Source organism: Mesoplodon bidens (assembly GCF_964165515.1).
Source record: "Mesoplodon bidens genome assembly, chromosome: 1".
NCBI lineage: Eukaryota > Metazoa > Chordata > Mammalia > Artiodactyla > Ziphiidae > Mesoplodon > Mesoplodon bidens.
In genome coordinates, this window is record NC_138176.1 from 102360146 (window position 1) to 102385633 (window position 25488).

The 25488-nt window shown below is 42.1% G+C and overlaps 1 protein-coding gene across 5 annotated transcripts in view; it reads right to left on the reverse strand.

The window, feature by feature from the left end:
• Positions 1-17533, reverse strand: part of ELF2 (E74 like ETS transcription factor 2) — a 90437-nt gene extending 72904 nt beyond the window's left edge. For 3 of the 5 annotated variants that reach the window (XM_081237308.1, XM_081237309.1, XM_081237304.1), the window contains exon 1: positions 17368-17533. The gene's annotated coding sequence lies outside the window, so the exon portion shown is untranslated. The remainder of the gene's footprint in view (positions 1-17367) is intronic. The other 2 variants (XM_081237310.1, XM_081237311.1) reach the window with 2 other exon arrangements.
• Positions 17534-25488: the final 7955 nt, after the last annotated feature.

The following is a 25488-nucleotide window of genomic DNA, read 5'->3' on the forward strand; positions in this document are numbered from 1 at the left end:
TTTTCAGGGTACTGTACTGTAAGATTAAAAAATGTTTTATTTTTTGTGTTTCTTTTTTATGTATTATTTATATGAAAAGTATTATAAACCTATTACAGGACAGTACTATACAGCCGATTGTGTCAGCTGAGTTCCTAGGCTAACTTTGCTGGACTAACGAACAAACTGGACTTACAAACACGCACTTGGAACGGAACTCGTTCGTATGTAGGGGACTTACCATATATAAAAATCAACTGTTTCTCTATGTACCCGCAACAAACAGAAAATGTAATTTTTTTTTTTTTTTTTTTTTTTTTTGCAGTACGCGGGCCTCTCACTGTTGTGGCCTTTCCCGTTGCGGAGCACTGGCTCCGGACACGCAGGCTCAGCGGCCATGGCTCACGGGCCCAGCCGCTCCGCGGCATGTGGGATCCTCCCGGACCGGACCACGAACCCGTGTCCCCTGCATCGGCAGGCGGACTCTCAACTACTGCGCCACCAGGGAAGCCCAGAAAATGTAATTTTTAAAAAGGATATCGTTTACAATAACCACAAAAATATAAGACTCCTAAGACTTGGGAATTCCCCGGCAGTTAGGGAACTGCAGTGGTGAGGACTCAGCGCTTTCACTGCTGTGACCTGGGTTCAATCCCTGGTCAGGGAAAAAAAAATCCCACAAGCCACGTGAAGATACCTAAGACTCAATCTAACAAAGAACTCTACGGAGAAAAATAAATGTATTGAAAGAAATTAAAGAAATCTTGGGAATTCCCTGGCAGTCTTGGATAGGAAAGCTCAATATCTTAAAGATGTCAATGCTCAACAAATTCATCTAACAAATTCAATATATTTCCAGTCAAAAATCCCAAGACAGTTTTACAAAAACCTTGACAAAGATAGTTAAGAGAAAAAAAAAAAAAAAGGCGTGGGGGGGGGGGGCGCGGATATACAAGAACAAAGGGCAAAAGTGAGCTAAAACCCTCTGGAGAAGAACTGCCCTACCTAGTCTAGTCTATGGTAATTAGACAATAAGTAATGGTGTAGACATAACCAAATATACCAATGGAACAGAATATAGAGGCCAGAAAAAGGCCCATGCATATTGGAAACTTAATGTAGGAAGAGGCAGTGTTAAAATCAATGGGAAAAAAAGACTATTAAATGATGCTGAGACAAGTGATTATCCATAAAAGACAAAAATTAAATCACCATCTCTCACCATTCACAAAATAAATTACAGGTGTACTAAAGACCTAAATATACAAACTTTTTCCAAAATTAGAAGGAAATATAGAATATCTTCATGAACTCATAGTTAAGGAAAAATTACTAAATACATGGAAAGCAGAAAAAACAAAGAATGACTAAACTTGACTACACCAATTTTTTTTAAAAATTCATAACAATGCAAACCAAAAACAAAACCAAAAGACAAGACACTAGGAAAAGTAATTCCTCTCCCTCCAAAACAGGGGAAAAAAAGAACTCCTACTAATTAATAAGAAATATACACAACCAAAATCTATTAAAGATTTTAAAATAAATTATATTAAGGCATGCATGGCTAAATGTGATATAAATTATTGTCAAGGTTCTAGTTCTCAGGAGTTCCCTGGTGGTCCAGCAGTTAGGACTCAGTGCTTTCACTGCCTGGGCCAGAGTTCAATCCCTGGTTAGGGAACTAAAGATCCCTCCTGCAAACCGAGAGGCGCGGCCAAAAACAAACAAAAAAAATGCTCTAGTTCTCATGCTGAATGTGCACTCATGTGTATTTATCATATTATTAAAAATAAACAAACAACAGCCATTACTGGGCAAATTATTTGTGTCATGAATCAAGGATTATGATTCATCTAATTTTGTACAACTGGGGTCCAAGGAGAGGTTGAAAACTGATTTTATTAGTTTCCCATCGAAAGTGTGAAATCCATTCACATGAATTGGTTCTTTTTAAATATGTTTTGTAAATTGAATAATATTTACTAATCCTTTCACAAACTTATTTACAATTTTCCAACAGGTTGTGTTCATTTTTTGACTTAATTGCTTCTTAATGCAATTCTTAATTTGTAAGAAAGCTGTGTCAGCATAGGAGGGTCACAATTACCTTACCTGCTATTGCAGTAAATATATCTAAACAACCTAATGGATCAGAAAGAGGAACAGCAATTCCATTTACAGGACATTTCAAGAAAAAGTAAAACTATAGGAACAGAAAACAAATCAGTGGGAAGGCGTTATCTCAAAGGGCACAAGGAACTTTTGGGGGGTGACAGCAATGTTCTATATCTTGACTGTGGTGGTGACTGCATAATGATATGAATTTGTCAAAATCAGGGAAATGTAAGGATGAATTTCACTACATGTAAACTAAACTTCAATAAATTTGACTTTAAAAGGAGAGGACAATGCTGCAAATTAGAATTTAACCTATTAAAGAGATTCTTATTCAATATTAACATTATCATCATACTAAGAAGAACTGTAGCTTGTAATCTAAACTTATGTACAGTTTGACTCACAACTAGTACCTCCCTGTGGAATCAGAAAATTCTCCCCCTAAAAAGCCTTATTATTCTTTAGCCACTTTATTGGTAAAATTAAAGCTTTTAAATTTGGAACTCAATTCCTGAAATACTTCTGATTCATATTTTCATTGTTCTATTTTTTTAATTATCTACCAAGTCTGACAGGAATTATATATGTAGTTTATAATGCTAATATAATAATAGCCTCAATAGTCTCAACTATGTATTCTTCTATTTCTATGTTACTGAATCAAGCATTTTTATGCATTGTCCTTTCACCCTTACAATAACCCTGTGAAATAGGTATAATTATTCCCCCTATTACATGAGGACTATTTTAACAGTATACTTTATATTTAAGAGCTAGTACGACTAACAGTTAAGAGCCTACTCACAACTGTATCCCCAGAATACAGTAGGTGCTCAATAAATATTTGTTGAATGTTGGCTTTACCTGTGACTACATAATCTTGGGCAGTTATTTATCTCTTTAAACTTCAATATCCTCATCCATAATAAGATAGTAAAACAACTCTAGGAAGTCGGTGTGTTTAGTTCTTTTAATCCTTTACATAAAGTGCCTGGCACACTATGAGTACTGAATGAATGTAACTTTATTATTATTATGTCTTTGATAGGATCAATCAGAGCTGTATATATTGCCAAAGCTTCCTATTAAGAATAAAGCAGTAACAGATGATTATACCTAAAACCTAACTGCTCCTCATGCAAAACTGAGATGTTCATTCTTCTAACTTGTTAAAACAAAAATTAGTACATTTTAAAGGGATAAAAAGTAAACTAATGAATCTTTTAAAGAAAGAAGAATCCCCCTCTGAAAATGGAACTAAGTCTGAGCAGTATACAATTGACAAATATTTGGGCCCACAAGTCAGGGCTGGAAATTATTTGGGCAGCAAGTGGTCATGTCATGGGACTTACTTTAGGGCAAGGTGATTGATCTAGATATTTTAAACTGCATGCTAGAAATTTACAGTATAAGAGAAATTACATGAAATTACTGGAAGAGATCTTAGAGCTCATTTTATAGAATAAATAGATTGAAGAGGCTAACTGGAAAATTAAGTAAAATATCGATAACCTGCCAACCATAAAACAATTCTGCATTTCAGGAGTCCCATACCATGGATAATAATATCTTAAAATCCTTATTTACTCACGGCCCTGAGTTTTGACACACAGTCATAGAATAACACATAGATAAGAAATGAACTTAGATAATCTGTGATTTCATCTAAGTTCTGTTTAAGGTATTTTGATGCTTTTCTTGCCAGGCATGTTTTGGTTGTTTTCTTCATCATCCAGAGAACTACAATGGCCAGGTTCCTGGGTATAACCTAACAAATCCTGGTTTGTTCAATTTATTTTGTGATGGTGAAAATCTAAGAGGGAATTATCATCTTAAAATACTCTGAATAATTAAACATTAGAGTTATTTAAAGAACTGATGAGCAAAGAGATGGCAAGACAAAATCAACCTGACTGCGCTACCCACAATTACCACTGGAGCTAAAAATGATACTGCTGCCTAGCTATCTATACTCCTTTAATATTTTTATCCTCCTAATCTCTGTTACCATTTCACACAGGCTCAAATTGTAGGGCAGTAATAATAAAGGCCATAATAAGTACATGGAGGAAGAGATCACATTAAGCACATCTTAGAATCCAACCTATCTTGAGGGTGAAGATAAGCAACGAAGGTCTGATTTTTTTTTTTTTTTTTTTTTTGGCCACACTGCACAACATGCATCAAACCCACGCCCCCCGTAGCAGAAGCAGAGCTTTAACTACTGGACCACCAGGGAAGTCCCCAAAGGTCTCATTATTAATCAGTAACCCTAAACTTATATGAATATTCATTTCTAGACTTATTCTATGAACTATTTGTAAGAAATACTAAATGGTGGAAATAAATGTTTAGCCTGTATATTCTGTGAATAAGCACACTTCCAAATCAAGTAAGAATCAGACAGGAGAATATGTACTAGGAGGTCTGGTTAGGAAAAAAGTAGCAAAATCAAAGTCACCGGCTCATCCCCTGACCATTGCACAGACGTTTAAGAAGTCTCAAATATGGTCACAATGGCCTCTTGTACATCCAAAGAAAGACACATAAAAGACTTAAAAGACTTGTTTCAACTGGCTTAAGGTAGTCAAGCAACTGCTTTACAGGAAGCTGAAGCTAGAGGTGATCAGGGTATATGGCAGATTCCCAGTCATCAAGAAGCCTAAAATCTACTTAGGTTCTATTCAGCAAAGCAAACTGGGAAAAGTTTTCTTTTTGAAGGAGAGATAAATTGCCAATCCAGCAACTGCCATCCTCAAGACGCTAGTGCAGGACTTCCCTGGTGGCGCAGTGGTTAAGAATCCGCCTGCCAATGCAGGGGACATGGGTTCAATCCCTGGTCTGGGAAGATGTCACATGCTGTGGAGCAACTAAGCCCATGTGCCACAGCTACTGAGCCTGCGCTCTAGAGCCCGTGAGCTACAACTACTGAAGCCTGTGGGCCTAGAGCCCGTGCTCCGCAACAAGAGAAGCCACCACAATGAGAAGCCCGCGCACCGCAACGAAGAGTAACCCCCGCTCCCCGCAACTAGAGAAAGCCCGCGCGCAGCAACAAAGACCCAACGCGGCCATAAATAAATAAATAATAAATAAATTTATTTAAAAAAAAAAAAGACCCTAGTGCAGATAATTCTAAAACCTTCGCCAACTTCTTCACTACCGTGACTTAAAAGGAAGCAAAGAACTGCTCTTCACAACAACCTTTTTTAATAATCTGGTTTGACAGGATATGAATTCATTAATGTGAATTTATCCTAGAGGTAACTCGATAACTAGCTTAGCTTAGAGTACATTTTCTTCTTCTTCCAAACAATGAAGGGATAACAGTAGTTAACATTTATAGAGCAATTACTCTATGCCAGCATTATTCTAAACTCACTACATGTATTAATCTATTTAATCTACACAATCCTACAAAACAGGTATAATTCCCCATTTTACATTTGGGGAAACTGAGGCACCGGGCGATTTTTTTTTTTTTTTTAAAGTAACTTACTCAAGGTCAAACAAACAAATGAGAAAGTCAGAATTTCAACCTAAGCCGTCTGGCTCCAGACTCTGTGCTCTTAAAGTTTTTCTGCCTCATGATTATACAAGTGTTTTTAACACTGTAACTGTGAACGAATCATATAGAACCTCTCCCATCCCACCCCTGGGAGATTTTTCTACCTACTTCCTTTATTGACTCATAACATGAGCTGATTAGAAGGCTTAAAATATGCTAAATGGGAATTACATCTCCCTTATCTACATAAGCATACATATCTTTTTTCCCTTTCCAAAAAAAGGAGGTGGCAGGAGGAGGGAATTAATTATTTAACTCACAAATTCTCTCATATAAGTTCTGTAGGCCTTAGGGAGAAAGTGGCAGTATCAGAAATTCTTTCTCCTTTGGTCTCTTTAGGGTTGAACTTTTTTTTTTTTTAACATCTTTATTGGAGTATAATTGCTTTATAAGGGTGTGTTAGTTTCTGCTTTATAACAAAGTGAATCAGTTATACATATACATATGTCCCCATATCTCTTCCCTCTTGCATCTCCCTCCCTCCCACCCTCCCTATCCCACCCCTCTAGGTGGTCACAAAGCACCGAGCTGATCTCCCTGTGCTATGTGGCTGCTTCCCACTAGCTATCTATTTTACGTTTGGTAGTGTATATATGTCCATACCACTCTCTCACTTCGTCCCAGCTTACCCTTCCCCCTCCCCGTGTCCTCAAGTCCATTCTCTATGTCTGCATCTTTATTCCTGTCTTGCCCCTAGGTTTTTCAGAACTTTTTTTTTTTTTAGATTCCATATATATGTGTTAGATATGGCATTTGTTTTTCTCTTTCTGACTTATTTCAGAGCTTATTTTCTATTTGTTTTTTAGAAAGAAATGTTGGACTGTAATTCTGTATTAGCAAGAAACAAAGATTCTCAGGTATAGACTTTATATGCTAATTAAGATTTACCCTTATTTACCTGGAACCAAAATATAAACTTTCTCATAATGTTAAATAAAAAGGCCCCTGCAGAAGCAACTAGGGGAAAATGTGCACCCAGTCTCTCACTCTGAGGCCTAAACTATAACTATTTACAAGATTATCTCCCTTTACCTAATTAAGCCAAGGTTTATACCTTCCCCACAGGCCCTGGATCATGGGTGCTTACAGGGCCTGTAGAATGTATAATGAATAGATCAATGAACAAACGCATGCTTATTTTTATTTAAAGGACTAAATATCATCTTCTCCATTGTACCTCCAACTCTAATCACTGGGCAAGAATCTCTGCCATTGCTATAATTGTACTACAAATTCAAAATTTTACAGATATTGGGTTTTTGTCTTATTTTTAGATAGTTAAATTTCAAGGAAGAAGTTATTTTCCCTTCTATTCTTTATAAAGCTAAAATCATTCATAGAAAACCCTAGAAATATTTATTCACACTCAGAAGCTGTTAAACAATAAAATTATAGGACTTCCCTGGTGGCTCAGTGCTTAAGAATCCGTCTGCCAATGCAGGAGACACGGGTTTGATCCCTGGTCCGAGAAGATCCCACATGTCACAGAGTAACTAAGCCCGTGCTCCGCAACTACTGAGCCTGTGCTCCAGAGCCCACACGCTGCAACTACTGAGCCTGCATGCTGCAACTACTAAAGCCTGTGCGCCTAGAGCCCATGCTCTGCAACATGAGAAGCTACCACAATGAGAAGCCTTCACACTGCAACAAAGAGTAGCCCCCGCTCGCCGCAACTAGAGAAAGCCCACACGCAGCAACGAAGACCCAACGCAGCCAAAAGTAAAAATAAAAAAAAGAATAAAATTATATACTGGGCTGTAAATTAACTCTTGTGTCAAGAATGGAAGTCGCTGAAATATTTTTCCACTGTTTTCCCACCACACTTAGAAAAAAATCTAAACTCTTTAACATGGTCTTTATAAAGTTCAACCCAGGGGTAGCCCACCCCACCTCTCTGATCTCATTCATCCCTCATTTCTCTTTCACTGGCTTGCTGAGCTCCAGCCACACTGGCCCTATTCCTACAACACACCAAGCTTATTCTGCACCTCCTGTTCTCTAGGCTACAAGGGTCTTCCAGATCATCCACAGACTGAATCCTCCTCACACATCATGCAGATCTCACTTCAAATACCACCTCTTCAGAGAGACATTTCCTTCATGGCTCTCCTCCCCCAAATTATATCACATTTCCAGGTAGCTGCCCCATCATTCTCTATTTGAGATCACATTACCCTATTTTATTTGTTCACTATATTTATCATTCTCTAAAATTATCTTGTTTATATGTTTAATGCATGTCTCCTCTAACAGAATATAAGGTTCCATGAGAACAAGTACTGCATTTATCTTATTTACTACAATCTCTCAAGGACCTAAAATGAATAATACTATACTACTAAATGTACAGGCTCATATGAAGATTTTGATACCTTATAACCATTCTAACTCATTATATTGCTCTCTTAGGCTTCTTCCATTTTTTCCTACCAATTAGCACTTACCATGAGAGAATTAAGCAGCAAGAAATATGGACAAACAAGTAGACTTTATACTGTATGATCAGTTCAGGGAATGAACTAAGGTTTCAGAATTAATGGCATGTCTTTCAAATTGTACACTGATCCTACTTTCCAATAAACACTAGTAATTATAAGTAAATTGTTAATTATGTTTGAAAAGAAACTATCAGATGAAATTTAGCATTTATGAGTAATATACTTTCATACATATCATGAAATACAGATGAAAATATTGAATATAATTTAGAAATAAAGCAAACTCCATTTTAGGATTTAACACATAGTTTAGGTATCATCTTCTATCTAAAATTTAATTTTATCTCCAAATACAGAAACCACGTTTAAAGAATTAAAGGAAAGTATGACAACTGTAACTCATATAACTCATGTCAATAAAGATACAGATATTATTTTTAAAAAGAATAAAATGGAAATCCTGGAGTTGAAAAGTATAACAATTCTAGAGTTGAAAAGTATTAAGAACCAAAATTTTAAATTCACTAGCAGAGTTCAAAAAGCAGGTTGGAGATGACAGAAGAAAGAGCCAATGCACTTGAAGATATACCAATAGAAATTACCAATTCTGAAGAACAGAAAAGAATTTTTTTAAAAAAATCTTGTAATGAACAGAGCCTCAGAGACTTAGGAATACCATCAAGCATGCCAACTTACATGTAATGAGAGTCCCAGAAGAAAAGGAAAGAGAGAAAAGGATAGAAAAAGTACTTGAAGAAACTATACTTAGAACTTACCAAATGTTTAAAATATGGTTATCTCTACATTTAAGTTTACTGAATCCAAAGTATGATTAACACATAGAGATCCACACCTAGACATACCACAGTAAAACTGTTGACTAAAGACAGGACATCTTGAACGCACAAAAAGAAAAATAACTCATCAGAAACAATGAAGGCCAGAAAGCAGGAGATGACATATTCAAAATGCTAAAAGGAAACAAATGTAACAAAGAATTCTATATCCAGCAAAACTATTCTTCAAAAATAAAGGCAAAATAAAAACAATCCCAAGAAAGAAAGACTGAGATAATTCATTAATAACAGACTTTCCTTACAAGAAATCCAAAAGGAAGTCCACCAGACTGAAAGGAATAACCAGCCCATAACTCAAATACATAAAAAGAAATAAAGATCACATAAACGGTAAATACATGGTAAAAAAAAAAAAAAAAAACTTTAAAAATACTTGTTCTTCCCTCAACTATCTTTAAAGACATACAGTTGCATTAAAATATTATAAAACTGTATTGTTGGGCTTCTAGAACATAAAAGTTTAATATGCGTGACAATACTAACAGACAGGAGGGGGGAGAAAATGGAGCAAATTTTCTATATTTTACTACAATTAAATTAGTCAATTCTGAAGTAAACTGTGATAAATTAAGACACACACTGTAATCCCTAAAGCAACCTAAGAAAATAACTAAAAAATCCAGTTAAGAAACTAACAAAGGAATTAAAATGATACCCTGGAAAATATCTAGTAACTACAGAACAGGGAGTAGAAGACAATCAAAAAAATAAAAAAGAGGGCTTCCCTGGTGGCGCAGTGGTTGAGAATATGCCTGCTAATGCAGGGGACACGGGTTTGAGACCTGGTCTGGGAAGATCCCACATGCCTCGGAGCAACTAGGCCGGTGAGCCACAACTACTGAGCCTGCACGTCTGGAGCCTGTGCTCCGCAACAACAGAGGCTGCGATAGTGAGAGGGCCGTGCACCGCAATGAAGAGTGGCCCCCACTTGCCACAATTAGAGAAAGCCCTCGCACAGAAACAAAGACCCAACACAGCCAAAAATAAATAAATAAATAAATTTATTAAAAAAATAAAAATAAAATAAATAAAATAAAATAAAAAAGAAATGAGACGTATGGAAAGTAACTAGCAAAACTGCATAAATCTGAATATCAACTATTACATTAAATGTGAACAGATTAAACCTTCCAATCAAAAGGTAGAAGTGGTCAAACTATTTTTTTAAATAGGCTTTTTTTTTTTTTTTTGCGGTACGCGGGCCTCTCACCATTGTGGCCTCTCCCGTTGTGGAGCACAGGCTCCGGACGCGCAGGCTCAGCGGCCATGGCTCACGGGCTCAGCTGCTCCGCGGCACGTGGGATCTTCCAAGACCGGGGCACGAACCCGTGTCCCCTGCATCGGCAGGCGGACTCTCAACCACTGTGCCACCAGGGAAGCCCTAAATAGGCATTTTAACTATATACTGTAAGATACACTTTAGATTCAAAAACAAATAAGTTGAAAGTAAAAAGACAGAAAAAGATACAGAATGCAAACAGTAAGCACAACAGAGCTGGGTAGCTACACTAACACCAGACAAAATACTACTATAAGGTGTATGTATGTGTATTATTATATATGTATATCATACCTAGCACCAGTGCCCCAAAAATATGAAGCAAAAGTTGACAGAACTGGCCTTCCCTGGTGGTGGACTGGTTGAGAATCTGGCTGCCAATGCAGGGGACATGGGTTCGAGTCCTGGTCCGGGAAGATCCCACATGCTGTGGAGCAACTAAGCCCCGTGCACTACAACTACTGAGCCTGCGCTCTAGAGCCCGTGAGCCACAGCTACTGAGCCTGCGCTCTAAAGCCCGTGAGCCACAACTACTGAGCCCACGTGCTGCAACTACTGAAGCCCGTGCTCCGCAATAAGAGAAGCCACCGCAATGAGAAGCCCGCGCACCACAAGAGTAGCCCCCACTCACTGCAACTAGAGAAACCCTGCGCGCAGCAACGAAGACCCAATGCAGCCAAAAATAAATAAATAACTATAAAAACAATTTGACAGAACTGAAAGGAAAAACAGACAGTTCAATAATAATAGAGATTTTAGAATCTCACTCTCAATAATTAATAGAATAACTAGACAGAAAATAAGCACAAAGAACCAACTTGACTTGACACCTGTAAAACATTCCACCCAACAAAACCTTTCTAGCACTCATAGAACATTTTTTCTTTCTTTTCATTTTATTTATTTATTTATTTATTGGGCTGCATCGGGTCTTAGTTGCAGCATGAGGGATCTTTCGTTGCCGCCCACAGGCTTCTCTAGCTGTGGGATGCGGGCTTCTCTCTAGTTGCGGCATGTGGGGTTTTTTCTCTCTTTAGTTGTGGTGCATGGGCTCCAGGGCGCATCGGCTCCACAGTTTGTGGCACACAGGCTCTCTTGTTGAGGCACACAGGCTTAGTTGCCCCACGGGCTTAGGTGCCCCACGGCACGTGGGATCTTAGTTCCACGACCAGGGATTGAACCCGTATCCCCTGCATTGGAAGGCGGATTACTTACCACTGGACTACCAGGGAAGTCCCAAACTTTCTTCATAATAGATTACATACTAGGCAGTAAGAATGTCTCAATAAATTTAAAATGAGAAAAATACAAAGTATATTCTCTTACTACAGGGGAATTAAATTAGAAATCAGCAACAATGAAATTTAGGGAATCCCCAAATAATTGGAAATTAAACAATACATTTCTAAATAACCCATGGGTCAAAGAAGAAATCACAGAGGAAATTAGGAAATATGAATGAAAATTTTAAAAAGCAGAACATATAAAAACATATGGCAGGGCTTCCCTGGTGGTGCAGTGGTTAAGAATCCGCCTGCCAGTGCAGGGGACACGGGTTCAAGCCCTGGTCCGGGAAGATCCCACATGCTGCGGAGCAACTAAGCCATTAAAATTGGGGGCAGCCAAAAAAAAAACATATGGCAGCTAACAATGTTTGGAAGGAAATGTAGGCCTATATCAGAAAAGAAGAAAGATCTCAAATCAATAACCTAAGCTTCTACCTTAAGAAACCAGAAAGAGAAAAGCAAACAAAATCTCAAGCAAGAAGGGAGGAAATTATAAAGATTAAAATGGAAATCAGTGAAGTAGAAAACAGAAGAACAACTGAGAAAAAAACAAACCAAAACTTTTTACCTTGAAAAGAGCAACAAAACTGACAAACCTTTAGCTAAAATGACCAAGTAAAAAAGAGAGAAGACACATGCTGCCAAAATTAGGAATGAAAAAGCAACAACACTACCTATGCTTGCAAAATTAAAAGCATATATAGGAATATTATAAAGTGTATGCCAAAAATATTAAATAGCTTAGATGAAATAGACAAACCTCTAGAAACACAATTACCAAAACTAATAATTTAAAACTTAGCAAAAAATCTGAATAGATCTATAACAAGTAAAGAAACTGAATTAGTAGTTTAAAAATCTCCCAAAAAGAAAAATCTAGGCCCAGATGTCTTACTGGCGACTTCTATCAAATATATTCAAGGAGGTAGCCATACTAATCCTTCACAAACTCTTACAGAAAATAGAAGAGGGAACACTTCCGAATTTATTCTGGGATTAATATGTATTACCATATTGCAAAATCCAAAGACATCACAAGAAAACTACAGACCAATATCTTACATAAATATAGACACAAAAATGTTCAATTAAACATTAGCAAACTAAATCCAGCAACATATAATAAGAATTATATACCATGACCAAGTGGGATTTATCCCAGGAATGTAAGGCTGGTTTAGTTGCTAAAAATCAATTAATATTATACACTATATTAGTGGAATAAAGGACAGAAACCACATGATCATCTCAGACATTAAGGTGACCAACCATTCTGGTTTATCTGGGACTGAAGGGTTTCCCAAGATGCAGGTGTTCCGGCATTAAAACCAGGACAGTCATGAGCAAACCGTGACAGCTGGTCTTACTAAGAGATGCAGAAAAAGCATCTGATAAAATCTAATACCCATTCATGATAAAAACTCTGAACAAAACAGAATTAAAAAGCAAACTTCTACCATGTATAGAAATCTGCTATACAACTCTGTTTATAGTTAGCAACACTGTACTGTATTCTTTTTTTTTTTTTTTTTTTTTCTTTGTGGTACGCGGGCCTCTCACTGTTGTGGCCTCTCCCGTTGCAGAGCACAGGCTCCGGACGCGCAGGCCCAGTGGCCATGGCTCACGGGCCCAGCCACTCCGCGGTATGCGGGATCCTCCCAGACCGGGGCACGAACCCGTGTCCCCTGCATCGGCAGGCGGACTCTCAACCACTGCGCCACCAGGGAAGCCCTGTACTGTATTCTTAAAAAGAGGGTAGATCTCATGTTAAGTTTTCTTACTACAATAACATTTTCTAAATTTTTAAGTAAAAGATGTGTACACTGAAAATTTTAAAACATCACTTAGAAAAATTAAAGATCAATAAATTAAAAAAAAATTTCATCTTCATGTATTAGGAAACTCAATATTGTAAGATGGTGATTCATACCAAACTGATCTACAGATTCAATGCATTCCCCATCAAAATTCCAAAACTTTTTTCGCAGACACTGACAAGTCGATTTCAAAATTTTTATATATAACCCACAATAGCCACAATTTTCAAAAGTAAGAACAAAATTTAAGAGCTTACACTACCTGGTTTCATAAATTACCATAATGCACAGTAATCAAGACAGGGTGGTACTAGCCAAAGGACAGACATACAGATAATGAAACAGAATTGAAAGTCCAGAATTAAATATTTACAATTACAATCAATGGAGAAATGACAGTCTTTTCAACAAACGGTGCTAAGACAACCCATATATAACAGGTGAATTTAGACCCTTATTTCACACCATACACAAAAATTAACTCAAAATAGATCACAAATCTACATATAATAGCAAAATCTATAAAACATCTAGAAGAAAACAAAGGAGAAAATCCTCAAGATCTTGGATGAGGGAGAGTTCTTAAAACAACAAAAGCATGATCCATAAAAGAAAAATTGGGAAATTAAGCTCCATCAAAACTAAAACTTTTGTGCTTCAAAAGACTCCAGTAAAAATGAAGAAAAGAAAAAAGCCATAGACTGGGAGAAAATATTTGTAAATCATGTATCTAAGAAAGGACTTACATCCAGAATGTATAAAAAACTCTTATAACTAAATTATAGTAGGACAACTGGCAAAAGATTTGAATAGCTATTTCACCCAAAAGGATATATGAATGAATATCATATGAAAAAATGCTTAACACCTTACATCTTTAGGAAAAATGCAAATTAAAATCACTATGATTTAAACACTTCACACCCAGTACCATGGCTAAAATAAAACAGACAGACAATAACAAGTGTTGACAAAGGTGTGAAAAAACTAACTCTCACACATCGCTGTTAGGAATATAAAATGTAAGGCCACTTTCAAAAACAGTTTGGTAGCTTCTTAAAAAGTTAAACAGATGACCCAGCAATTCTATTCCTAGGCATCTACCCAAGAGAATGAAACCATATGTCCACATAAAGACTCGCACTCAAACTTTCAAGCTTCATTATTTGCAACAGTCAAAAAACTGGAAACAATCCAAATGTCCGTCAACTGGTCAACAGATAAACAAAATATGGTATAACCACACATTAAAATACTATTCAGTAATAAAAAGGAACAAAATACTGACACATGCTACAATATGGATGACTCTCCAAAACACTATGCTAAGTGAAAGAAGCCAGATGCAAAAGACTACATATTGTATGTTTCCATTTATACAAAAGATAAAGGCAAATCTACAGAAACGAAACACAAATCAGTGGTTGCCTGGGGCCAGGAGTGTCCCCATAAGGGTTAACGGCAAAGAGGTTAGAGAGAATTTTCAGAAGTGATGACACGTTCTAAAATTGGCTGTGGTGATAATTTAAGAACTCAATGTATTTATTAAAAAATCATTGAATTTTCTCTCAGGATTAATTTTTTGATATTAAATGATAACTCAAAAAGCTATTTTTTTAAAAGTGTATATATCCAAGAGAAATGAAAACATATCCACACAAAAACTTGTACACAAGTGTGCGTAGCAGCATTACTTGTAACAGCTAAAAAGTAGAAACTCAAATGTCCATCAACTAATTAATAGATACATAATATGTGGTATATCCATACAATGGAATATTACTCAGCAGTAAAGAAATGAAATAATGACATGTTACAATGTGGATGATCTCTGAAAACATTATGCTAAATCAAAGAACGCAATTATGAAAGATCACACGTTGTATTATTCCATTTATAGAAAATGTCCAGAGTAGGCAAATCTATAGAGACAGAAAGTAGTTAGCGGCTCCCTAGGGCTGGGGATTCTCGGGGGAAATTGGGAGTGACAGCTAATGGGTATGAGGTTCCTTTTTGGGGGGTGATGAAAATGTTTTTAAATTGATGATGGTGATAGTTTCACAACTCTGTGAATATATTAAAAACCACTGAACTATACACTTTAAATTGGTGAATCGAATGGTAGGTGAATTATATCTCAATAAAGCTGTTATCAACAACAACAGCAATAAACCTCGGTGTACGATCTGTGAGCAGGTGAAGCCATCAGCGCTGGTAACGCCCTACCACAGCTGCAGTTACCCACCTATCTACCTAGGACAGAAAAATCTCAAAGTTACAAATTCTTTCCAACCTACTGTGATTATTTCGTAAATGAGTTTATGTGTCTGAAATGAAAAGCAATGATTTATCAAAGCAATTAGTTCAGTCACTAAGCTTAAAAAACAGATTGATATTAAATTTTCAAATTTCAAATGCCCAAGATATATCAGTTTTCTACTTCGTGTGTTTACTAGGAGATACCTCAATAATATTCATATGAGTTCACTGTGTAAACTGTATTACATCATATTTAAACTTTATTCCTAAACCCCTTTAAATGTAATTCAATAGTTTCCAGTCTTATATAAAGTCATTCTACCTTTGGAAGAAAGGAAGAAACTCTGAAGCTCAAATATCCAAACCTATCTTAGTAAAGCATACATTCTTCTGTGCATTCTGTCACTATTCTGTGATTATGGCACTAAACAAAGTACATCATTTACCTCTCATACAGACCCACAGATAAAAAGAAAAAGCAAATCTGATTACCAAACACCAGATTACTGTTCTATCGTCACCGGATTAAAATTTAAACCACACGGCTGAAATAAACGTTCATGAAGACAAAAAAGGGGGTGAAATTCAGTTTTACAATAAAGTGTTCCCCTCTTACTCCTTTAATGAAGTACTAAGAACGTAAAGAAAGGCTATTCTGCACCGTAGCCAGCTCCTAGAAAAAAGAGCGCCCGGGATGCTGGCACATGGGAAATACTAGAAACTATGCAATCTGGATTACTCCTGGGGTAGTGGAATATTTTCCTTTATTGACATGGAATAAAAATGCCCAAGTAGAGCAAGAGGGGACTCGGCTGCCCTGCTCGCAAAGCTCGCAAAGCTGCTCGGGCAGTCAGTACCAGACCTGGCCGAGCCCTTACCGTCCTCCTCCCGCGTCCTCCCCCCCCCACCCCGCCAACATCCAGGAGCAAGGTCCCTGAGGGCCAGCTTCGCGAAGAGAGGATCCAGAAGGCGGTCACTGGACGCGCGTGTTACAGAGCCCGTTTTTGTTTTGTTTAAAAAGCAGATTCCTATCAGAGCCCAGCCTCCCCACTCCCGGGGGGATAGGGGGAAGTGGCAGCAGGGGGACGGCGTGCAGAGCGAGAATAAAAGAATGACCGAGTACAACCTGCCGTGCCAGCTAACAGCGGAGGGCAGGAAAGGTAAGAGGCGGCGATGAGGCCCGACGGGGAAGGAAACTGGTCTCCAGCCCTCCACGCCACCCCACGCGGCCGGAGCCTCCCAGGTCCCGCCCCGGGCTCGCCGCCCTGCCCCGGCGCCGGCCGCAGCCTCCCGCCCTCCCCGACCCTCCCAGGACGCGCTTCCTCCGGAGCCGGACCCCCGCCCTGGCCTCCTCGCGGGATAAGGCGGGTCAGTTCAGTCCGCTTCTCAGCAGAGGTGACTCGCGCGGCGGTGTAAACACTGAGAGACCAGCTGCGCGCAGCCCATCCCCCCCGCCGGGGTCCGTAACCTCTTCGCGCAGCTCTGCCCGGCTCCCCGCGCTCTCCGCGGGCGGGCGCGCCGCCCGCCTTCCCCTTTCTCCAAGTCCCGCTCCCCGACCGTTGCCCGGGGGCACTCAGCCTGCTTCCTCAGCTCCCGGCCGGTGTCACCGCCACAGCCTCCGGAAAACCCTCCGCAAACCCCGGAGCCAACAACACAGGCGCGGGGCGGGGGCGCGGAGGGAGGCGGTGGCACTCGGGACAGCGAGGCTTTCTCGCCGCACCCTCCGCGCTCCCTCGCACCAGCCTCCGCGGCCCGCGCGCTCTTACCTGTTCTCCGCGTCGCCCGGGAAGACCGCCGCGTCGCCTTCCCTCCCGGCAGGGCCGCGGACTAGCCGCCGCCGCCGCCGCTGTTGGCCGGGCGTCCGGAGGGAGCCGGGGCCTCCCCGGCTGCCCGAGCCGCTCCACTGGGAGAGGAGGAGACAAAACAGCGGCGCGCCGCCCCGCGCAGAGCCCCCCGCCCGCGCCGCCCCGCCGACTCCCCCCCCAATCGCCGAGGCGACGGCGGCGACACTGAGCCCGGCGCGGAGAGCAATGGTGGCCCCCGCCCTCGCCCTCGCCCTCGCCCCGCTCCCGGCCCCCTCCCTCCACCCCCCGCCTCGGCTCCTCCCCCTCGGCCTCCAACCGCCGCCAACAGGACAGTCGAGTCCGCCTCCCCCACCCCGCCCGCTCCGAGCGCTCCTCCCCTCCCCACGCAGCGAGGGGGGCGGCACTGCCAGTCACCGCCGCGCCTGTCAAACCCGAGCCGGCTATTTATACCCCGCGGGGCCCCGCCGCCCTCGGCCCCCACCAGCCCCCCCACCAGGCCTCGGTGGCTCTCTCGAATCTCGCCCGCCCTGTAGCCCCCAACTTCTCCCAAGCCCGCCTTCTCAGGTAGACTCTCGCCACTTGTCCCGCTCCCTGCTCGGGGCTCCCCCATCCTGCTCCCGACTCCGGCCCCGGCCCGGGACTGGCGCGGGGGCTCCGAAGCGCGGGCAGGCGTGTAGGGGCGCGCGTGCACCTGCAGCGGCCGCCGGCCCGGAGCGCACGCACACACCCTCGCCACTCTCTGAGGTCCCACGCGGGCGCCGGCTGTCACCCCATCCCCAGCTCCGGACTCCCGCCCTTCTCCTCAAGGGATTGCTCTGCACTCGGGCAGCCTAACAGTCAGTGGGGGCCGGAGGTCGTTGAAACTCCTAGCCCGGGTCCCTCCTGTCTCGACTCCAAAGCCTGGTCTAAGTAGAAGGTGGGGCCACGGGCGGGCCGGAGCGCGCGCCCGGCCCCGCCCCAGGCCCCGCCCCGGCCCGTGACGCTCTTGGAGCCCCGCCCCGACCGCCTCGCGCCCCTCCGCGCCACCGGCTCCTCCTCCTCCTCCTCCTTCTCCTGCCCGCTTGCAAATGCCCGGCCTCGTACCCCCGCGGACCCCGCCCCATTCCCAGAAATTACCACCCGCCCAACGGCCGGGCCGCGCGGCGGTTGGTGCCCGCGTTTGCTGACGGGCGGGCGGCGGGGCTCAGCGCGCAGCTGCGGAGCGCGGCGGGCGGTCCCTTGGCTCTGACCCGAGAGCTGCGGGCGCCCGCCCCGGGCCATTGTCGCTGCTCGCTCGGTCGGCGACGGACGGAGAAGCACCCCAAGTCCGAGGATCGTCGGTGCGAGAATGAGGGAGTGGGTGAGAGCGGGAGGATTTTGGTGCCTGCGAATTCGAAAATGAAAACCCAGCTGTAGCCTCATGCTTCTGGTTTCCCCACTTTCACACAAAGGGGAACCTCTGAGCAGGGCACTCACGCGCCTTCAAGTGCACAAAAGCCAATGACACGGTGCCCGGGGTTGTCCTGCATTTGGAGCGCCTCAATGATCTTTCTTACGCCCAGTTCTGCACACAAACGCCTCAATCTCTTCCCCCACCACTACACTTGGCCGCCGCCGCATTGGCTTGTATTTGTTTAACAAAGAGCAGTGACTGTCCCGGTGCGCGTGGGGACCGACTCTGGTCCCCTTTCGGGCTCCTGCAGCCGCCCTCCGGTGGACCTGGCGCAGTACTGATTCGCCAGGTTCGTTTCCCGGCTCCAAACTCACTCTTTTTGCGTCTCCACAGCCAGTCCTGAGCGTAGAAGAAACCCTGAGGAATACAAGTGGTATCTGTTCTTGAAAGTGACGTGGGAACCATGGAGATAACCCTAGAGTAGGGCTCAAACGTCAAAGGCCCTACTGATTGAAGTCCCTGAAGAGCCGAAGAATTTAATGATCTTCTCTTTCTTTTTTAAAGCTAATAATGCCTGTTTATTTACCGGGGAGCGGAGGCGGGGGGGTGGGGGGAGGAGGGGGATTCTTTCTTTCCTATCCTAAAAAGCAACTCTAGGTACTTCTTTTCTTAAGAGATTTTTACTTTTAAACGTAGGGGAAACCTGGATAGCAAATAGGGTTAGTCAGAGAGATCCCCTGAACTCTGATGAAGTTTTATGGATTCCTGAGTTGTAAAACATAGCGACTCTTTGCCACTCTTGAACTAAAAAATTTATAAAGCCTTATAACATTGAAACCTTTTATGCACATTAAACAGAATACTACAAACAGCACCCTTTCTAGGGCAGTATTCCTAATCCCCTATTTCCTGCTAACAAACAAATAAAAAACCTATCACTTAAGGAAACCATTGTCCACTTTGATATTTGTAAGGACTTAATAATCAGCACTACTGCATCTCCGTGACCCTAGCATGGCATATTAAGGAGCATGCAACAACAACGCCTGATTTCTATAGTTAGGAACAGATCTCACCTGCTGGGTCAAATCATTCCTGTTTGCAGCTAACATGAGAAGAAATATATCTCCTCTACCATCAATTGGAAGTAAGCTGGAAAGTCCCAGGAAGAAACAGTGGTAAATAACATTAGTGTTCCCGATTTTTCACTGCTCCATGCGCGCCCTTTGAAATGTGGTTTTGTAGTTCCTCTCATTAGAGACAGACTGTTTCTGCACTCCACAGACGTTGGGCTTAGATCGTTCCACTTGCTTTTGGCCAAAGGAATATGGGTGAGAGTGCGACAGTTCTGAGCCTGACCTTAGGAGGTATTGCATGTTGCTGCTTGCCTCTCTCACACGTGCCTTTCACAATATGAAGAACATGCCTGGGAAGTCTGCTAGTACAAGAAGAATGAGAGACATGGGGCAGGTCTAGAACCACCCCCAGCTTGAAGCCAGTGACCTGCAAAAAAAAAAAAAAAAAAAAAGATTGTTATTTTAAGCACTGTGTTTTGAGGTGTTTTGCTACCCGGAATTAGTGTTGCTCTCACTGACCGGTACAATAGGAAATGGAGCAATCTGCCTTTTTTTTTTTTTTTGGCTGCGTTGGGCCTTCGTTGCTGTGCGCGGGCTTTCTCTAGTTGCGGCGAGTGGGGGGCTACTCTTTGATGCGGTGCGCAGGCTTCTCATTGCGGTGGCTTCTCTTGTTGCGGAGCATGGGCTCCAGGTGCGGGCTCAGTACTTCTGGCTCGCGGGCTCTAGAGCGCAGGCTCAGTAGTTGTGGCACACCGGCTTAGTCGCTCTGCAGCATGTGGGATCTTCCCGGACCAGGGCTCGAGTCCATGTCCCCTGCCTTAGCAGGCAGATTCTTAACCACTGCGCCACCAGGGAAGTCCCACAATCCACTCTTTTGACCTTGAAGGTGCCAAACTTGATGTCTCTGATGTCTCTTTGACAGTGGGTCTTGGAAAGGCACATCCCTTCTGGAAGCCAGTGAAGAAAGAAACCCAGAAAGTTTGTAGCAAAGCATTCTAAAGAATTCAGTAGGAAAGGGCTGATGTGGCCAGTAGTCCTAGAATAATCACAGAATAGGAGAGCTCTATGTGGTAACTAGATTGCTTTTACTTCTGTTTTTTATATTACACAGTTCATTTTTTAATTATACAAGTGATTCATTGATACATTCTCATCATCAATTTTCAGATAATACAAAATAGACTTTTAAAAAAGCCAAGTGAGGGCTTCCCTGGTGGCGCAGCGGTTGAGAGTCCGCCTGCCGATGCAGGGGACACGGGTTGTGCCCTGGTCCGGGAAGATCCCACATGCCACGGAGCGGCTGGGCCCATGAGCCATGACCGCTGAGCCTGCGCATCCGGAGTCCGCAAGGGAGAGGCCACAACAGTGAGAGGCCCGCGTACCGGAAAAAAAAAAAAAAAAAATATATATATATATATATATATATATATATATATATATATATAAAAGCCAAGTTTCATTTCCTTCTCTGCTTTTCTTTCCATGCCTCACCCTCCACACATAACCAGCCATCCCATACCTCCCCTGTTCCACGGGTAACCGTAAATGATAGTTTAGCATTTAAGCTTCCAGACTTTTCTCTGTGCATTTATGTACATATGCATGCATATATATATATATATAGAGAGAGAGAGAGACCAAATATTAGTAAGATTATATAATATATGTACTAAGTACAGTAATTTTGTATTTTTCTCTGTTTATTTCCCTTTTGTTTTCTCTATCTAAGAAAGTCTCTTTTTAAGATCTTTCTAGGACTACTCAGCCTGTCTTCATTTTTTTTTGCGGTACGCGGGCCTCTCACTGCTGTGGCCTCTCCCCTAGCGGAGCACAGGCTCCGGACGTTCAGGCTCAGCGGCCATGGCTCACGGGCCCAGCCACTCTGTGGCATGTGGGATCTTCCCAGACCGGGGCACGAACCCGCGTCCCCTGCATTGGCAGGCGGACTCTCAACCACTGTGCCACCAGGGAAGCCCTGTCCCCACTTTTATATCAGAACGTTAAGTGGGAGAAGGACCCCTTAGCACCTGTCTTAAGGGTGGGAGTGATACTCAACACGAGGAATGAAGGAGAAGACTAAATTCTCTGAGTGGTAGCCAATAAATCATTTGTCCCTCCCAAATTGTAAATTCTCTTTCTGGGCAAATCCTTGAGCACTTTGAGTTATAGCTGATTAAATAAGGCTCCATTCCCTTATAACATTTCAAAGTGAGTAACCCAAGAGAACAAAGAAATGCCATGCTGTCTTTTCTGACCAGCCTCAGGAGCCATACACCATGACTCATTATGCCCTGTTCTACTGGTCATACAAAGCACTCGTAAGTCAGCGTGGGAGGGCACTACACAAAGACGTGAACACCAGAAGATGAGGATCAGTAGGGCCGTGTTGGAAGCCGTGTGTCACAAGGCCCTGCCACAGCTGTGAATTTTGAGTGACTAACACAGGCTTTAAACTTGTTGGATTCCCTCACTGCAGGTGGGCAAATCCCAGATTACCAACAACCATGTAGACTTCATAAGGACAGCCAGAAAAATCTCTTCTTTTGTCTCTCTTTAAAGAATAAGCAGGGCTTCCCTGGTGGCGCAGTGGTTGAGAGTCCGCCTGCCAATACAGGGGACACGGGTTCATGCCCCGGTCCGGGAAGATCCCACGTGCCGTGGAGCGGCTGGGCCCGTGAGCCATGGCTGCTGAGCCTGCGCGTCCGGAGCCTGTGCTCCGCAACGGGAGAGGCCCCATACCACAAAAAAAAGAAAAAAAAAAAAAAAAAGAATAAGCGGTTCTGGGCAACTATCCAGTTATATTACGGTGTTAACCTACCTTATTTGTGAGCCACTGTATCCACACCTCTCACGGCCCCTTTCTGGGCGTCTCCAAAGATAATTATTCATAACTCTCCCATATTCTGGGTCTGCAAAAGAACTCAGTCCCCAAACTCATGTTTTGTTTTAGGTACCATCTTGTCTTTTATGAGTCAGAATCTCTTAAACACTGTATATTAAACAAGTTATAAGAGGCCTGCCTGAAAGAATGATGAAAACCAAAATAATTTTGGAGGAACATGTTAAGTTTCCAGAATCCAGTGAAACAGTTCTTGAGAATGACATTTGTACCATCAAATGCAATCACGTAAAACAAGCAGAAAGTATGAAGTTTTTAATATAGAAGGGAAGCCAAAGCATCATGAGTTTCAGGTGTAATTTTACCATGTAATGTTTTCTAGTAAAATAAGTACTTAATGTCATTTCATAATTTAAGTTCTTGATATATTTAAAAAGCAGTCGTCTCTTTAGAATAGTGCTTTAGTTGGAAGCATTGTATTAATTCCATCCACAAATAAATTACTTTTAAAGAACATTTTGGGACTGCCCTGGCGGTCCAGTGGTTAGGACGCCGTACTTCGAATGCTGGGGGCGCAGTTTCCATCCCTGGTTGGGGAACTAGAATCCCACATGCCACACGGTGCAGCCAAAAATATTTTTTTTAAAAAAGAACATTTTATTGCTTTTTAAAAATATTTGAAGTGTTTAAGATGGACTACACTTTATTCTAGTTAGGATTTCTAATATTTTCCATGTCAAAACCAATTTTTGTAAGCAGATTTTGCCTCCTTATCTTTGTTATAAAATTACAAGTCCAAATGAAATGTACATGAAGACATTTTATTAGTGATTTAAGATTACATTAATCTTTAAAATTTCTGAATGAAATTGGTTTCTTAATAAAATTCAGGATAAATGCTATAGTAGTTAATTAAAACACAAAGATAAATATCTTCCATGGAGAAAGATCTGAAATAAATTTCCATATCTGCAGGCTGACTAGTTTTCAAGGCCATTTAGCTGTTTCTTCCATGCTGCTAAGTCAAAATGAGTTAATTGAAATTTTTCTTTCCATTCATTTCCTGGATCACCCTAAAGATTAGAAAAGCACACCAAAGGCCTTGCTTTTCCCATTATTTATTTGCTTTCCTCTCTGGGGATTTTTCCTACTGGTCAGCTAATCAGAGTGAGTAGCATTATTTTAACAGTAGTAAACAATAACAGCAATAATAACTATAATATTGGCCCCTATTAGTATACCACTGGATACTTTGTGTTCATTTATCTTATGAATTCTGGGACTTCCCTGGTGGCGCAGTGGTTAAGACCCCGAGCTCGCAATGCAGGGGGCCCGGGTTTGATCCCTGGTCAGGGAACTAGATCCCACATGCATGCCGCACCTAAGAGTTCACGTGCCACAACTAAGGAGCCCACCTGCCACAACTAAGGAGCCTGCAAGCCACAACTAAGACCCGGCACAACCAAATAAATAAATGTTAAAAAAAAATCTTATGAATTCTGTATAATTATCCCATCCTACAGTTCATGCTGAAGTTATGAGACATTAAGCCACTTGTTCAAAGTTACACAATAGACAGTGGAGTTGGAGATTGAATTCTCCAGAGCCTGTGCTCTTGACCACGTACATCTAAAATGCAGCCTTGTTTCAACTGTTCATGTTCAAACACCACAGATGGAAAGTATTGCTCTCTGATTCAGCCTTGACACCAGCTTCATATCCCATTCCCCCCCAGATTCGTCGGGTACTGCTGCCACCTTGCAGCCCTGTTCCCCTCTGGCATCCCTGTTCTGCCTGTGACAGCAGGCACTGCTGCAGATGGTTGAGTGTTTCTGGCCGCACTCCCTATCTGCCTCTCCAGACACTCCCTTTTCCGCTGGTTGCCAGCACGTTCCCTCTACTCCACCCTGTGGCTCCTGTTCTTCCTGTCTGCCGCATTGTGTCTGAGTAGGCTTTCCATATCTGCTGATGACACTGACTGCTAAGCAAAAAGAAAGAGGGAAATTTAAGGCCAGGATAAGAAGCCAATCAATATGGAAGATAAAAGGTCACAGGAGAACCATAATTAAAATGTGAACCCCAGGGCTTCCCTGGTGGCGCAGTGGTTGAGAGTCCGCCTGCTGATGCAGGGGACACGGGTTCGTGCCCCGGTCCGGGAAGATCCCACATGCCAAGGAGCGGCTGGGCCCGTGAGCCATGGCCGGTGAGCCTGCGCGTCCGGAGCCTGTGCTCCGCAATGCGAGAGGCCACAACAGTGAGAGGCCCGCGTACTGCAAAAAAAAAAAAAAAAAGTGAATCCCAGACAGAAAAGAATGGAATAAATGGGAAGAGGAATTAAGAGTTTTAAAATACTGCGAACCTATAGGAAAGACTGGAAACTCCCATAACGTAAAGGAGAGAGGGAAATAAAAATAGTTCTATGGTTCAAATTAATATTCAAGAGTCTATGAATAAGTACAGTAATTGCTAATATCTGTACTTACATGTGATCAGAGTCCTAAATACCAACAAAATGCTTTGGAAATCTGGCACCATCTTAAAGGTAGTGTTGAGCAAACGTGTATTTCCTTTTAATCTTTTTTTTTTAATCCTCATAACAACCCAATCAGAAAGGTATTATCATCATTTTGCAGATTATGAAACTGACACAACTGAAAGGGTAGAACAACTTTTCCAAGACCACCAGCAAGTGAATAGTGGAGCCAGGCAGGAAACCTAAGCAGGCTGGCTCCAGACTCCCTGCTCTCAACACTCTGCTCAGCTTCCTCAGCCTGCCGGGATAAACTCTCCCTCAC